This window comes from Equus asinus, chromosome 9 (assembly GCF_041296235.1).
Source record: "Equus asinus isolate D_3611 breed Donkey chromosome 9, EquAss-T2T_v2, whole genome shotgun sequence".
Taxonomy (NCBI): domain Eukaryota; kingdom Metazoa; phylum Chordata; class Mammalia; order Perissodactyla; family Equidae; genus Equus; species Equus asinus.
The window spans coordinates 38,296,786-38,313,367 of NC_091798.1; positions in this window are offsets into that span (position 1 = coordinate 38,296,786).

The window sequence follows — 16,582 nt, forward strand, 5'->3', positions numbered from 1 at the left end:
AGAGGCACCCAGGGATGCTCAGCCTGGGCAGAGGGCCTGCAGCCTCCTCCACCTGCCCACAGGGCCAAATCCACGCAAGCGAGACCCAGGATCTGAGCAGAAGTTGCTGAGGAGAGGAGGAAGCAGGGAGACAGATGAGAGAAGGGAGAAGGGGGGACGGAGTTAATTCCAGAGGACACTGGTCTAAGCACCTCCCTGAGGCCAGGGAGGAAGGTGTGGGCTCCAGAGAGTCCAGCTGAGACCCGGGGAAGGTGCAGACAAGGCAGCCCAGGCCTGGGGGAGGCGTACAGACAGCTGCCTCCAAGATGGTGCTCCGAGCTCTTGCCACGACCATGTCAGGGGGACCCCATGCCATGACCATGCCAGGGGGAGCAAGGACATCAGCCACTAGCACCTTAGTTCTCACTCCAAGACATGTCTACCATGTGCCCCTGGGTTGAAATCATGAGCAAGACCCAGGCCAGCCCTCATGGAGCAGCAGGCTGCTGGGAGAGACAGGGGAGTAAACAGCACTGTAACAGGAGAAGCTCAGCACTGTGGCTGCCCAGAGGAGCCACGTACCCAGCCTCGGGATTAGGGAAAGCTTTTGGAGGAGGTGACATCTCAGCCCAGGCCTGAACATAATATAATAATAAAATAAATTATTATTGTGTGTGTGTGTGTGTGTGAGGAAGATTAGCCCTGAGCTAACATCTGCCAGTCCTCTTCTTTTTGCTGAGGAAGACTGGCCCTGAGCTAACATCCATGCCCATCTTCCTCTACTTTATATGTGGGATGCCTACCACAGCATGGCGTGCCAAGCAGTGCCATGTCCGCACCTGGGATCCAAACCGGCGAACCCCCGGCCACCGAGAAGTGGAATGTGCGAACTTAACCGCTGCACCACCGGGCCAGCCCCAATAACATAAATTATTATTTGTAATAGTAACAAATGATAGCAACCTACCTCATGCTAGACATGTTATCTCATTTAACCTTTATAACTGGCCTGAGTTATGTACTAGAATCCCATTTTACAGATGAGGAAACTGAGGCTCGAAAGGTGAAGTACTTTGTCCAAGAGCATATAGCTAATAAGTGACAGAGCCAAGTTTTCAAGGCCACCAAAATCTGAGTATTTACCCACATTGGGACACAGCCTCCTGTGGTCCTGGGTCACCTTTTCTAATTTCAGCAGCAGTAGCAGAAGCGCAGGGCCACCATGCAGCCCCTCTGACCCTCAGAGCCTAGCCTGGCAGCCTGGACCAGCCCGTGTGAGCAAGATCCAGGAGACCTTGGGAAGGGCTGGTGTCGTCCTCAGGCCGGTGCTGGCAGAGACTGACATCTACCTGGCCTTGTTTTCATTTGCTTTTTGGTTGAGAAAGGAAAAGGCCCACGTTTTTATGACACCAGCTTGTGATTCTATTTTCTGTTTAAATTCTGGGTGAGGGAAAAATAAGAGACATCAGAGAAACCTTCAGAATCTCATTTCGAGAGTCTGAGCTGCAGATAAATGAGCCTCCTGCAGAAATGCTACATCAAAGCGCATTTTCTCAGCTGTATTTCCTTTCTTTTAATAGGGCCATTTACTACATTAATATTCCAGGAAGTCATTTTAATTTTATGTTTATCATCCATTGGGAAAGTTAAACAGGATAAATATGTGACCAGTGGTGAATTTGGGGATCTTGGGGGAGAAGGGGAGTGTTTGGAGGCTGTCATGATTCCACAACTGGGAGTCCTTAGGATGGAGGAGGAGGCTGGAGAAGGGAAGAAGGGATGGGGAGGGTGGGGGAGGGGAGGGGAAGCGTGGGGGAGTTGCGAGGTGGTAATTGTCTGAAAATGAATTGGAGGAACAGTTACTGAGCATCCACTAATGTGAGTCACGGCTCATGCCTTATGTTTTTCAATCCTTACCCCAACTCATGACATTGACATTCTTATTCCCATCCTCACATACGGGGAAACTGAGGCTCAGAAAGTTTGTCACATGTCCAAGGTCTTATAGGAGAACTCTGATTCATTCCTTCAATAAATATGTGTCAAGCACCTGCTATGTGCCAGGGATTTACCCAGCGGCTAGAGGCTTTAGGTCAATGAACATTAATTTACCAAAGGCCTAAGGCTCCATGTCAAATCCACTGAGTGTCTCTTCTGGTGAAATACCTCCTTCTGGGGAAACAGGTGGGCCCCAGCCCTTGTGGAGTTTATAGTCAGTTCCGGGCGAGACAGCCTTTCATCAAATAATCACAGAAGTCAAGATAAACTTGCCGCTATGGAAGAGCCTCAGGGCTGGAATGGGGGCACTTCACCTAGAACGGCAGATCAGGGGCCGGCCCAGTGGAGTAGCGTAAGTTCGCACACCCCGCTTCAGCGGCCTGGGGTTTGCAGGTTTGGATCCTGGGTGTGGACCTACACCACTCATCAGCCATGCTGTGGTGGCATCCCACATGCAAAATAGAGGAAGGTGGGCACAGATGTTAGCTCAGGGCCAATCTTCCTCAAACAGAAAAAGAGGAAGATTGGCCACAGATGGGAAGTAGTGGATCTTGAATAAAGCTCTGTGAGCTTAGAGTGTCTCAGGGACTTGGGGAAATCAGGGTGGATGGGGCTGGATTTTAAAAGGAGGCGTTGGGGCTTCAGGGAATTGGAAATGGAGAAGGTGAAATCCTTGGAATCATCCTTGATTGCCCTCTGTCTCTCACACTCCTCACGTTTGACCCGTCGGCTCATCCCATTGGCTTTACCTTCACAATCCATCCAGAATCAGACCTCTTACCACCGGCTCCATTGCTACCTCCCTGAACTAAGCCACCATCCACTCTCACCTGGATTACTGCAATAACCTCCTGACTCTTCTCTCTGCTTCTGCCCTTGACCCACTACAGTCTATTCTCAACCTCACAGTCAGAGTGATGCCTTTAAAACATAAATCAGATAATGCCTAAAACCCTCTGGTGGATTCTCGTCTCATGCAGATAAAAGCTGGTCCTTACATAGGCCAATGGGGCCCTACACAATCTGCACTCCCCCATCACCTTGCCACTCCAATTCCTTTGCCCAGCCACCCTGGCCTGCCTGCTGTTCCTAGAACATGCCAGGTAAGGTCCTGCCTCAGAGCCTTTGCACTTGCTCTCCCCTCTCCCTGGAATGCTCTTCCCGCGAGTATGTGCTTGCTCACTCCTTCACTTCCTTCAAGTCTTTGCTCCAAGCCACTCGTTCCGACCACCCTACTTCAAGGGCAATCCTCCCATCAGCACTCCCTCTCCTTTTTGGTTCTTAGTTTTATTCTGTTGCATTTCTCAGTTCTAACACAGGTTATCATTTACTTATTTATCTTGGTTGTGGTCTACCTACCCTCACTAAGTGTAAGCTCTACAAGGCCAGGGGTTCTGTGCCTTTTGTTCACTGTATGTCCCCAGTGCCTGGAACAGTGCCTCCAAGTCCTGTGTGCTCCAGCAGCCAGATAAGAAGGGACCCCTCCCCACTTTGGGAGGCTGGGAGCAAGGCTTCAAAGAGAATATTATTTCTGTGTTGAGTTGTTTTTTATTTCATTTAATTTTTTTATTTCGCTGACTCCTAACAACAGCCCTTCACGGCGACAACTACTCTTGGTCCTATCTTATAGACGGCTCAGTGAGGCTCATGGAGGTAGTGAAGGAAATGGTAGCACTGGGCATCCTTCAGATCTCACAGGACAGTCGCTGGTGCCAGGCCGGCTGGGCTGGTGCCTGGTGCCTCCACTTGCCATCTACAGGACCTTGGGCAAGCTCTGTCCTCCCTGTGCCTCAGTGTCCTCATCTACCAAATGGGAACAATCATAGTACCTACCTCCAAGGGCTGTTGGGAGGATTAAATGAGATACGTGCCTGCTCCTTAGCTTGGGCCACATGGAAGGCGCTCGATAATGTTAGCTATTATTATTCATGGAGCTTTGCCCTGCTGCCTTGCCTGAGTCAGGCCTCTGGGCCACTCCCCACTGGGGGTCTCCATCCCATTTCCACAGGGGACCTCAGGTCAGCCCAGGGCTCTGCCTCCCAATGGCAGTGGCCGGGCTTGTCCAGTCCCATTTGTTTAGGTGGAATTTAATTTCTCCCTAAGCTGAAAGTCTTCTGCCCCCTCCTGCCCTCTCTCTTGCTCTCATCAGCGGGAAAATGAGCTCTAGGAGCTTTCCCCCTGGTCCAGAAATCCAAGGTGAAGAATTTCATTAACAATCAAGAGGACATAATCAACATTCTAATAATTCCAGATCTGCACTCTCTTTTCACAGCCCCTCCAAAGAGCCCCCTCCCCCCACCTCACCTGTTCCTGGCTTTCCCAGACACACTCACCTTGACAAAGAAATCTCATTTCCTCTCCAGCCAAATTTGCTTTGCTATTAAATTCAGCACCTTAGCTTCTGCCCTGATGATGGGAGTGTTCTCCGGGTTCCCTGGCCTTCTCCTGCTTCCGAAAAAGACACAAGTGGGAATGATGGCGTCATGAGGGGCTTCCTTCTCTTGCACCACCTGCAAGGTTCCAGGGTGGGGTGACACCCTTTCCCCCTAGGGACTCAGGAACCCCTACTCCATGGCCAGAGATACAGAACTTCTGCCGGTGTGGGGAGGAGGAGCTGCTCTGGTGACCTCTTCTCTAGGACTGCCGAGGGATGGAGAACTGATGGATGGCCCTCTCTTTTGCATTTTACACAGCACAAGGGCCCCACCTCAAATCCCCTACCCCAGCACTGAGGAAGGTCTAGCCTGTACCACGTTCTGGCCGTGTGACCTTAAGTAAATTAGTCTTTCTGAGCCTCAGTTCCCTTGTCTGTAAAATGGGGATGATAGCAGCAACGCCTCTCTCTCAAGGTTGCTGGGGGAATGGAATGAGATCATTATTAGCACAGTGCCTGGGGTGGAGGGGGCACGCAATAAATAACAGCTGCCATGATTATTATCAGTGTCCCGGGAGGAGTAGTGTCTTTGGTGTTCAAATCCTACACTGTGGTACCTTCCATCCTTTCCCTCACCTTACTTGTTTCTTCATCCACTTGGGATACAGAGTTCTCACCGATACAGTGAAGCGTGGGAGATGAATATGTTAACAGGTATTTACAGTAGAGCATGGTCAGAGCTGTGACAGGTGAAGCTGTGGGGGCTATGGGAACCCAAAGTGGGGGCTATAGGAGCCTGTGCCGTGGTTAGAGGCTCTGGCAGGAGCTGACTTGTGTGTTGAGACCTGCAGAATGAGGAGGAAATTGCCTGGAGATGAGGAATGAGAGGGGCTCTGAGGGGGTAAACTACAGTGCAAAGGCCTGGAGGCAAGAACTGCAGGATGCTGGAGAGCAGAGTCCTCATGAGTGGTGGTGAGGGGCAGTAGGAGCTGAGGCCAGAGAGGTGAAGCTGGCCTTTAAGCCACAAGGGGGGCTTGGTTTATCCTGAGGGCATTGGGAGCCATTGAAGGATGCTGAGAAGAGTAGTGACCTGAGTTTTCTTATAGAAACATCTGTCTGGCTGCAGTGGGGGGACCGGATGGGAGGGGGCAAGGGTGGACCTGGGGAAATGAGTGAGGTGGATGGCCTGTTGGGTGAAGGCCGTGGGGATGGAGGAAAGCAGAAGCTTGCACGCTAAAGGCAGTCTTGGCGAGGGCTGGCACTGAGTGACAGTCAGTGTACAGGAGAAGTAGACTGGTTGGAGTCTGGCTGGAGCACCCCCACCCCTGGGGGGCCTGAAAGAGGGACAGGGGCTGAAGGGAGATGGCACCCTGCATGTCTGGGCCCTGGGGTGGTGGCTTCCTCTTCACTTGTCTGGAAAGGTGCCTGAGGGAGAATTGGGTTACTGGAGACAGGGCCAGGAGCAGGAGCCCAGGAGTCCAGTGTTCCCCTGGCCTGGCCAGCTCAGTGCTCCATGCAGGGGGCGGGGCCAAGGATTCCAGGCTCAACAGAAGCTGTGGCAGGAAGTTTAATTCTCTAATCTCCAAATCCTCCTGAAATCCCTTCTGAGCCTTGAGGAGCGGCGGCAGGGGCACTTCCTGTGGCGGCCCCATGGCAGGGCAGACGGCACCTCTCTTGCGCTTCATATGCACACACACCACACCCTCCAGCGCACACACACAGACACACACGCTGAGTGTTCCAGGCTTCATGGTGAGCCCTGGGGGAAGGGACGCAGGGACCTCCGAGTCTAGATGAGGAGGAGGAAGAGGAGAGGGAGACAGAAGAGGGGGAGAGGGAAGGAAAAGATGCTCCCTGCTCCTGTCTCCAGGCTGTGGCAGAGATTAACCCCTTGGGAGGCAGAAGCATGTGGCCAAGAGACCGAGAGCTCGCCCTGCTGGAGCTGCGGCTGGTCATCAACCCTCCAGACCCCTTCCCTTCCAGCTCCTGCCTACGCACCCGGCTCTGGGTTCTTCCCCAACCTCTACTTTTCCCCCTGAAGGGATCTGGCTCTGCATGTGTGTGTGTGTGTGTGTGTTGGGAAAGGGGAGGGGGGAAGGGCTGGGGACAGGGAGAGGAAGGAGGGAAGTCTTGCCTCCCTCTCCAATGGGGAGAGGAGAGGGCTGTTCCCACACATGGCAGGGTAAGACAGACGGTTAGGAGCCTCCTCAAGGTCTCCAGCCCTCACCCCTGGAGCCCCCAATCTTTCCTCCATCTTGCAGCCACATCGCTCTCCTGCCCCAAACCTTTCTGTAGCGCCTGAGTGCCCTCAGAGTAAAGTTGAAACTCTCTAACACATGGTCCAGCCTCTACCTTAACAGCCCTCCCCCAAAGCCTCCGGGCCTCTTCCCACTGCCTTTCCCTCTGCTGGTCCAGCCCCACACCCTACCTTTCTTCCTCATTCTTTAGGCCTCAGAAACTCTGAAGGGAATTTTCTCAGACCACCCTCCAAGCTAGGAAGAGCTCCTCCTTTGGGTAGCCCAGGGCCCCGCTGGCCTCCCCACCCCCACACCAGCTCGGATCACTCTGTGGTGTACCTGCCTGGCCCTTTCCCTCTCGAGGCTGTGGACTCTGAGGGCAGGAACTTGCCTTTCTAGAATCCCCAATGCCTGGCACCATGCCTAGCATTCATTAAATATTAGTGGAAGGAAAGCCCCAGGAATGACTGAAATGGTATTATCTTTCGGACTAGAAGCTGGTCAGAGTTCAACAAGATGAATCTCCTGTTTCTGAGGCCCTGAGAGTAGAAGGGACTTGCCCAAGGTCACAGAGAGGAAGTGTCTGAGCCAGGAAAAGAACTCAGGAGTCTTTGCTCCAGGGCTCTGCCCTTCTTGGGGAGGATGCAGGGAGGAAGGCTGCAGGGGGCAGGCAGTGGGGAGGGCTCAGTCTGGGGACCCCGCCGCACCGTGCTGTGTGCACTGCGCTCCACTGGCTGGGAGCCTCCTCCTGCTGCCCCAGAGTGAGGGGACCCAGCCCACCCAGGACTGGGCGGCAGGGTGCTGGTGAGCTGAGCTGGCCAGGTTCTCAGATTGGGGACTTACATCATCTCGAACCCCTGTGGAAGCTGAGAGTGGGCGCCCAGGGGGCAGGGCAGGCCCTGGGGACGCAATCACAAACTAATAGCCTCCCAGCCTGAGATGCAATTAGGGGCAAATTCCCAGTGGACCTGGAGGCAGCCGGAGGAGCAGGTAGTTGTTTGGGAGTGGGGGTGGGGGCCCACCTCTGTAGTTCAGAGTCAGGTTCAGTGGGATGAGGATGAGGGGGGTAGGTGGGGTAAGGAGACCCCTGAATAGAATGAAGGGTAGGGACACAGCGGGTAGTGAGGCAGAGGGCAGCCTTGGATGTGAAGCACAATCATAAAAGATTAATGGGGGGTATTTGCCCAGGACCCCAGAGGTAGCAGTGAAAGAGCCAGGCTAAGTAACTTGGATCCTCAGTCTCTCTGAGCAGCAGTCTCCTTCCCTGTAAGATAGGAATCATAATAACAGAAGCATGTCAGGGCGATTGTGAAGGCCAAGTGAGAAGCTACATGCAGAGTGCTTAGCTCAGAACCTGGCCCTTACCAAGCGCTCAGGAAATCTTCACGCTGGTGAAGATTTAGGGAGGGGGTGTCACACACCAGGCATACACACAAACTTCGGAATCACGCAAACCCGGGTTCCAATCCCAGCTCCTTCGTTCACCAGCCCCGTGACTTTAGGAAAAGACTGAGCCTCCAGTCTGTCCTGTGTGAACAGAACTAACAGCAGCGCTTAACCTCGGCCAGGGTGAGAGGAAGCGCAACGGGGAACGTACATGGCTGGGGACAAGGGTCTCCCTAAATACTAGCTCCCCAGGTAGAGCGGGGTCCATCCTGGGCCCCAGATCACAGCCCCAAATCTTCTGCCCCTGAGACCACAGGCTGCTGTCTCACACAAGGGTCTGACCTCAGGGGCTCCAGCAGGCGCCCCACACCCCAAGTCTGTCCAGCACAATGGTCTGCAGAGCTGGCTTCCTGCTGGCTCTGGAGAAGGAGCCAAGGGGGACTGTGACTGTGGTTCGGAGGGTGAGTTCTGTTTAGAAACTGCCACCAGATGCACTGCAGCTGTGAGGCACTGAGAACCTGCTGGACAAGTTCGGTCCTCCCAGAACTGCGGCCCCAGGCCCAGCCTCAGCTCCTGGGGCAGGGCGGAGGGGGGGGGGGCACGATGGACACGACACTCATCCTGTCCTAACTGGCCTGGACGGAGCACTTTATCTACATCATCTTGTGTAATCATCGGTATTTTATAAATGAGGAAACTGAGGTCAGAGAGACCGAGTACCTGGCCCAAGGCTGTCTGATAAGAAGTGTCAGACCCAGGATTCAAACTCAGGATTGCCCAGAGCCCAGGCTTGGAAGGGTCAGCCCAGCAGTTCTGAGCTTCAGGGGGAGGCTGGGGAACAACCTGTGTCGCATGCACTCCTGCAGGACCCCCTCCCCATATCCGGAGGTCAGAGGAATATATAGGCTGGCAGTGTTAACAAGCCCCCCAGACTCAGATGCTGGTGGTCTGGGGGCCAGTGACGAAAGGCCTAGGCTGATGGCAGGCTGGGTGAGGTGGAGACCAGTGTCCAGCCCACAAGGTCGCTGACTGGGCCAGGGCGGGGGGTGCCCCAAGGGCAGGGGATGCCCCCGCACTAGCCACTGCCTTCCAGCTCTGTGGTCCCTCCTCACCTACGTGCCTGCCCGAAATGGGTCCAGGTGCTTTGCGATAACCTGCTGAGGTGGCTGCTTTAGGGTAAATATCAACCTGGATTTCCTGGGCTCTGGATGACTCAGCACCGCCAGGCCCAAGGTTCTCGTCTCCTCTGTTGGTGGAGAAGGTGGAAATCGGTGACCCCCAACTCCCTAGAAGGAGGTTGAGTAAAGAGGTCTCCTCCCCCAGCTCCAACACAGGCTTTAGAAGGAGAGGACACACTCCATCCTCAGGGCCCAGCTGAGGCCGGAGATACAGCCCGGTGTTGCAGCAAGAGCATGGGGTGTTTTGGGCCTGGGTTCAGACCCCAGCCTGCTACTTAGCGGTTGTGTGGCCTGAGTCTCAGTTTCCTTGTCTGTAAAATGGGGATAATTGTATCCACTTCTGCAAAGATTCACGAAGAACATTTGGGAGGAAAGCACTGGCATTCTGCAAATGTAGTTTCCTTTCCTCCCCAGCACCCAAGCCTCTCTGGCAACTGAAACCCACCCTTAGTGACAGAGCTGTCCCAAGACTCCTCTTTACAACGCACAGAACCGGGAAGAGAGGGACAGTCACGAAGTCCACCTGAGATGAAGCAGGTGCAAAGCTCTGACTTTCACAGCAGTAGGATGGAAATGATGTTGTTGTCCCTGTTACTGAGTTACTGACACCTGAGAAAAGTAGGGCTGGCGAGGCTTAGAAAGCAAAATCTGGCCCAACACCTTATTTTAAAAAGGTGAGGGGCCGGCCCCGTGGCCGAGTGGTTAAGTTCCCGCCCTCCACTTCGGCGGCCCAGGGTTTCACTGGTTCGGATCCTGGAGACGGACATGGCGCTGCTCATCAGGCCACGCTGAGGCGGCATCCCACATGCCACAGCTAGAAGGGCCCATAACTAAAAATATACAACTATGTACCAGGGGACTTTGGGGAGAAAAAGGAAAAAGTAAAATCTTTAAAAAGGGGAAAGGCAGAGCGGGGAGCTGCCGCCCAAGGTCACCCACAGGGTCAGGGATTGCTAGAGGCAGGCTCTAATTCAGTTCGCCTGTGATTTTGCTTCCTCTGTGTGGGAGAGACAGGTCCTGGGAGAGGGGCCGGGGCTGACCGGGAGGGGAGGGGCCCTGACAAGGAGGCACTGCTGCTCTTGGCCACTTCCCTGGCACCTGGAACCGTACCCAGCACATAGTGGACACTCAGTAAGTAGTTACTGAGTGATTGAGTGAGTGAATGAATGAATGGGGTGGCAGGAAGACAAAGGTGCCCTTCCACTACAGGAGGGGGGTCTTTGTGACATTATGGCCACCTTGACACCAGGCCCTCAGGGCGTCACCAGGGCTGAGTCCACATGTCCACTTTGCCTCCTCCAGATGGCAGCTATGGGAGGAGGGGGAGGGGAATTCCTCAGGGACAAGGACTGGAGCCGCAGCAAGAGGCATGGAGGTTAGATGGCAGACCAGCTATGTGAAGGAGGCCAGGAGGCTGGGGGCTGCTTCTGTCAGAGCTCTGTGAGGGAGAAGTGCTCTGTCTGTCTGGGAAGGGAGGGGGGCTTTGTGAGGCTGAGGGGTGCCTGGGGTAGCCCTGAGTCACACTTGGTCAGAGCCTGGGACACCTGGGGGGCTCTTCAGGCAGAGGCCACCTCCACTCCTCAGACGCAGAGCAAGCTCAGCTCTGGCTGCTCAGGATCCTGTTGCCATGGAGATGCCAGAGCTCCTCAGAGCATTGGAGGCACTGGGCGTGGCCTGCCCTCAACATGGTTTGAAGCCTGGGGTGGGTAGGGGCACAGTTGGGGCAGCAAAGGGATTTGGTAGGACCTTGCCTGACATATGCAACCTTGCAGTCACCATGTTTACAGTCCATATACCTAGGCCGGAATCCCAATTATTAACCGGTGGCCTTGGACAAGGGACATCACATCTCTGAGCCTCAGTTCCATCATCTGTAAAATGGGGTTGATAATGCTCTTCATCGGGTTGCTCGCCTGGGCCTGCACATGGAGCGCACAGTGCGGGGGCACAGCGAGGACTCAGCAAGCAGTGACGATCTGGTCTGTAATCGGGGTTAGGACTGGGGCTCTGTGGGAGTCTGCCCCGAAGGCAGCAGCTGCCAGCCCTCAGCCTGCTCTTTGGGACTCCTGGGTGAGGCTGGAGAGAGGCCTGACTTGCTCTCCACACACAGAGGCGATCAAGAGTCGGGAGTTATGTCATCCTTTGAACATGGGCCTGGAGGCTCTGCCGCAGGCTCATCTGAAAAATAAATAATAACAACTTGAATAATTCACAGAATCCGTGTGAATAATTCACCATGGCCTCCCATCACCAGCCGATTAGTCACCGCAGACCCGGGCTCCGGTTCTGTCTGCCTCTGGCTGCCCCCCCAGCACAGGGGAGTGTGTCCTGGCTGCAGGTGCAGAAGGTGGAGGGCAGGCAGGAACACTTGGGGGGCCCTTGGAGGGACCCTCTTGAGACTGCAGGGGTCTGGGGGGCCATGAGGGAGGTAGAGTCCATGGTCTCTCTGGGTTCTACAGAGACCCACAGATTGGGGGAGCCAAAGAGGACTGTCCTAGGGTCCCTGAGTGAGGAGGCTCCTGCAGCAGGCCATCGCTGCTTCCCCTCTCTGGGCTGCATTTCGGAGACCTGGAGGAAAGAGACCCCCTTGTTAGATTTTAGTAACTAGTAACCAACCCAATGTAGCCCATCTCCACAGGGGCCCCAGGCTGCAAGTTTTCTCAGCCCTGAAATGGACCCTCCCGTGGAGGGAGGACGAGGCGGGGTTCAATGCCTCCGCTTGGGACTCACAGACCTCAGTTCCACCCCCAGTTACTTACCATGTGACTTGGCCAAATGGCTCAAACGTTCCAGGTCTCCATTTCCTTGTCTGTAAAATGGGGATTAGGAACACCTACTTCATAATGTTATTATTGTTCTGCAGATGAAATGATGTCATGACCATCCATTGCTTAGTGAGATGCCTGGCACATAGTAAGTGCTGAAAAACAGTGACTGTGATAGATACTCATTATCTTTCCAAAGATAGCATGTAGGGGGACTCGGGGTAGGAAGACGGCTGCTCTGAGGTTGCAGATGTTCATATAGAACATGATCTGCAGGCCCAAGAGATGGCCACCGACTGCCCGCCAACCCAAGGGAGGCCTGTCTGTTAAACGTGGGGGGCCTCCAAGACCCTCCAAGTAGATGCTCCACTCACAACGCTGAGTATCCTGTTTGTTTCCTCTTCAGCACTTGCCACAATTTGTGATTAGTTTTTAGTTACTTATTCACTTCTTGATTCTGTGCCTTCCCCACTAGACTGTGAGCTCCATGAAGACAGGGCCCTCATCTGTCTTGTTCAGCAATGTCTCTCCAAGCCCTGGAATACTGCCTGGCACAGAGTAGGTACTCAGTAAATATTCATTGATTCAATGAATAGCTTCATCAGCTGAGCAAGGTTTTAGAAGGCGTGAGATCATGAAGAGCTGTGGGAACAGAGCCCCCAGTGTGGGTGGGTCAGGAGGGGTTCTGGTCACAGTAGCTGGGTGTGCAGCTCAGAGTAGGGAAGCTGTTTCTGGGGCTGGTCTCTGCCAGACTGACGGCTCGTGATGCTGCAGGAGAGGGGGGACATGCCCATCTGCCCCTTCTTCGCCACCTCCCAGGTAAGCCTTCCTGAGACCAACAGTACAAGGGAGGCTTAACGGTGGCCCAGGCTCGCTGAGCCTTCCCCAGTAATGATTTAATCACTTGTTTAGAATTTCCTGTGGCATTAATGACTATCCCCCAGAACAAGGGGAATAATTGGTTGTGTTCTCGCGGGGAGCAAGCTCCCTGTTAGTGGGCAGCTGAGCCTGTTCTGTACTCTTCTTCTCTCACCTGCCTGCCAATCACTCACAGGGCTCAAAGCGATGGAGATGGATGAGCTCACGTGTGCAGATTTGCTGGGAAGCCACCTGGAGGCTGCACGACCTGGCTGGGGCTAGGAGGCTGCAGGGAGACTGAGACAGAGGTGCACAGAAATGTAGAGACCGATGGAGAAACAGCACGAGCCAGAGCCAATGAGAGAGATTGATGTGGGAATCTGTGTTCTCGGGCTGAGTTAATCCCCAAACTCAGCTCCTGGTTTCCAGTTCTCCCCAGCTGCCTTGCTCCTGCTGTTATACAAAACCCTCTGTGCATGAATGTATACACTCTTGTGTGCACATGGGGACATCTCTAGAGCCATGGTTCTCAAAGAGTGGTACCCGGACCAGCAGCCGCAGCAGCACCTGGCATTTGCTTGAAATGTACATTCCCAGGCCCCACCCCAGACCTACTGAATCAGAAACCCAGAGGTGGAGCCTAGCCCTCTAATAAGCTTTCTAGGTGATTCTGGTGCACCCAAGTGTGAAATGCCCTGCTCCAATGTATAGAGTGTGTAGAGATGTGTGAGGTGGCTGCGTGCACTGTGTGGGTGCAGTTATGTGTACAGGCATGTAGGATGTCTGCGTAGCGTTCAGATTCCTGTCCCCAGCCAGAGGCCAGAAAAAGCCCAGGCAGAAATCAGGCCCCATCAGAGGGCCCAGGGCTGCTGCTTGTGGAGAGAAGGCTGAGGTCCGGCTATCAACTGCCCCACCACAGCCACCTGCCCCTGGGCAGCCACAGGACTCTCTGCCTGGGGAGTCTGAGGGGGGTAGGAGGGGGCCACTGTCCCTGTTAGGGCCTCCAAAAAGTAGGTCTGGGAAGAGAATCTGCTGAGAGTTGCTGGCCTCAGCCCTCACACCCTAATGTGGCTTAAAGTGGACCATATCCTGACCCCACTAGGCCAGGGACTTGAAGTCCTAGAGACCGGTTCCTGCCCTGCCCCTCCATGAGCCACTGTTGTTGGGCTTTGAGGAAGTGAGTTTTCAGGGATCAAGCAATTTAAGGAAGACCACACAGGGCTGGGGGGACAGGAATTATCAGCTGAAAGCCAAGAGCCACAGGCACCTGCAGGAGTGGCCTTCGACTAAGCACAATTTAAGCCTGTGAATGTTCAGGAAGGGGGAGTGGGGAGTAGGAAGAGGGGTGGGGTGAGAGCAGACCCTGGAGGCTCTGAGGTTGCCTCTGGGGTGTGAGGGTGTTGCAGGGGAGGAGAGGGAAGGGAAGGGGGAGGGGAGGGAAGGGAAGGGGGAGGGGATGGGAGAGATTGGGAGTGGGGAAGGAGCTGGGAGAAGGAAGAAATGGGTGAAGTAGAAAGTGGGAGACCTGAGAGGGTGGGCAGACCGAGAGGAGGAAGGGAGGAAGGTAGAGGGGAGAAAAGGAAGAAAGAGGAGAGATGGGAGAAACTCTGGGTGGAGGAGGGAAGGGAAGGAGAGCTGGGGAGGTTAAGACAGCAGAACAATGAGGGTGGTGTTCCCAAAGGGGTATACAGGGGGCTGGTTGGAGTGGGGATGCCCGATGCCCACGGAGGATGGGGCGTGGGGCCTCTCCGCCCTGGTCTCACGTGACGGATGGAGTGCGGGCATGAAACTCACTGTGAATCTGAAACAAATGAGAAAGTGAGCTGCTTGTTGAGTTTTGAATTTAACAAGACAAATAAATAGGAGTATGAATAATTAGGAGGTAATGAAGACCCTGCAAAAATAGCTTTTTCTTAAAAAAAAAAAGGTAGCAGAGAAAATACTCAGAAAACCAGATCATATGCAAATTGCCCATCTTGGCCAGATGAGTGAGTCAGCAAGTGGAGACACCCAGCCCCTAACAGCCCAGGTGTGCCTGGGGATGGGGGGAGGGGCAGAGAGGTGGAGGGAAGGGTCCAGTTAGAAGCAGGTCCTGCCAGAGTGGGCTGGGAGGCTGAGATCACCTCCCTCCCCCGTGCTTCCCAGACTGCAGTCCTCTGCTGGGGCACCCGGGACCCACCTGGGGAGACCACAGCAGTCCCCCCAGCAGTGACGCTGACCTCAAATGTCGAAGCCAAACCCCCAGCATCTCTCACTGCCGTTAATTACCGCTGGGACCCGTCATCCATTAATTTCATGCAACCCTTTCTGAACTTCTTTCTATTTTCGGCTTGTGAAGACCCCTTGGGGCTAACAAATTCCAGAAGTTGGACAGCAGCTGTGCAAAGCAGGACTTCCCTTTAGAAATCCTAAATTAAGTAACTCCAGCTTCAGAAAGGACCTCCTTGTTCTGGGTGAATGTTTCCTCAACAGTAACTGGGAGGTTTGGGTCAACACCCCTCCTCCATGTTTCCGACAGCCTGTTTGCTGCCACCTTCCAAATATTCTGAGCTTTGGGTCCACATAGGGGTCCTACCATTTCCTGGCTGTGTGACCTTGGAGCAAGTCACTTATCTTTTTGTCTTCAGTGTTTCCACCTAAAAAAGGAGAAAGAAGTATATTGCCTATTTCAAAGATTGGGACATGGTGAAATAATGTACGTAAATCATCCGAAACAGTTCCCAGCACATAGTAAGTCACGGCTCTGTGCCAGGCGCTGTTCCAGGCCCCGGGGGGAGAAGCCAGACAAGGTAGGGAGGTCCCCCCTAAGGGAGCTTACATCCCAGGAGGACATGGGGAGATGACCAAAAGCCAGAAAATAAATCAATACAGTGATCTCAAGGAGTGATCAAGCTATGAGGACAATGAAAATGTGATAGGAGGGTGGGGGACAGACGGCTGATCTGGGAAGGCCTCTCTGTTGAAGTGACATTTGAGCTGAGAAGACACCAGATAAGTGGATCTAGAGGAGGAATTTCCGTAACCAGTCTCAGGATTTGTAAGCAGTTTGGGCCCCTTTGTCTATATCCCGCATGGTTTCATAGAATTTCATCCCCAATCCTCATGCCACTCTCCTTCCTTCTCAGGTTTCCCCCTCTCTGGATGAGTCCCCTGTCTGTTAACGGGTCCCAGGCTTGAGAAAATGGTGGGGCTGCCCAGGGTGATGGATGCCTCCTTCCCAGGGCTGAGTCATGCGCTGCCTCTTCTTACAAGTTCTGGGCAATGTCTCTGCCGCCGATCCACTCTGGCCCCTGTGAGGAGGCAGATTTATAGGGGGTTTCCCTGGGGATGCGCACGCATTCTGCTTCACTTTGGCTCCAGGCTGCAGGAGAAGGAGCCGCAGCTCAGAGCCACTTTCTTCAATGCCCACGAGGAAACTGAGACCCAGATGGGTAGAAGGGGTTCCTGAGGTTGTGCCACCACCCAGCAGTGGCTGAGTAGGGCCTTGAGTCCTGATCTCCAGACTCTGTGTCCAGTGCTCTTTCTCCTGGCACAAGTGGCTGCTTGCTTACAATTAGGGTTTTGTCAGGGTCTCAGCTTCTCAAGTTCCAGAGCTGGGCCCGTGCAGCCCCCTCTGAGCAGCCCCCAGCCCAGCACTCTGTTCAGTCAGCCTCCCGGCAGCTCTGGGACTCATTGATAGTGACTGCTTAGAGTGCGCGTTCAGGAGGTTTTTGATGCTGCATGGGGCTTAGTAGGAAAGAGTGTTACAGTTCAGTGGTTCTCAAATTTCAGCATGCATCAGAATCACCTGGAGTGTTTGTGATAATA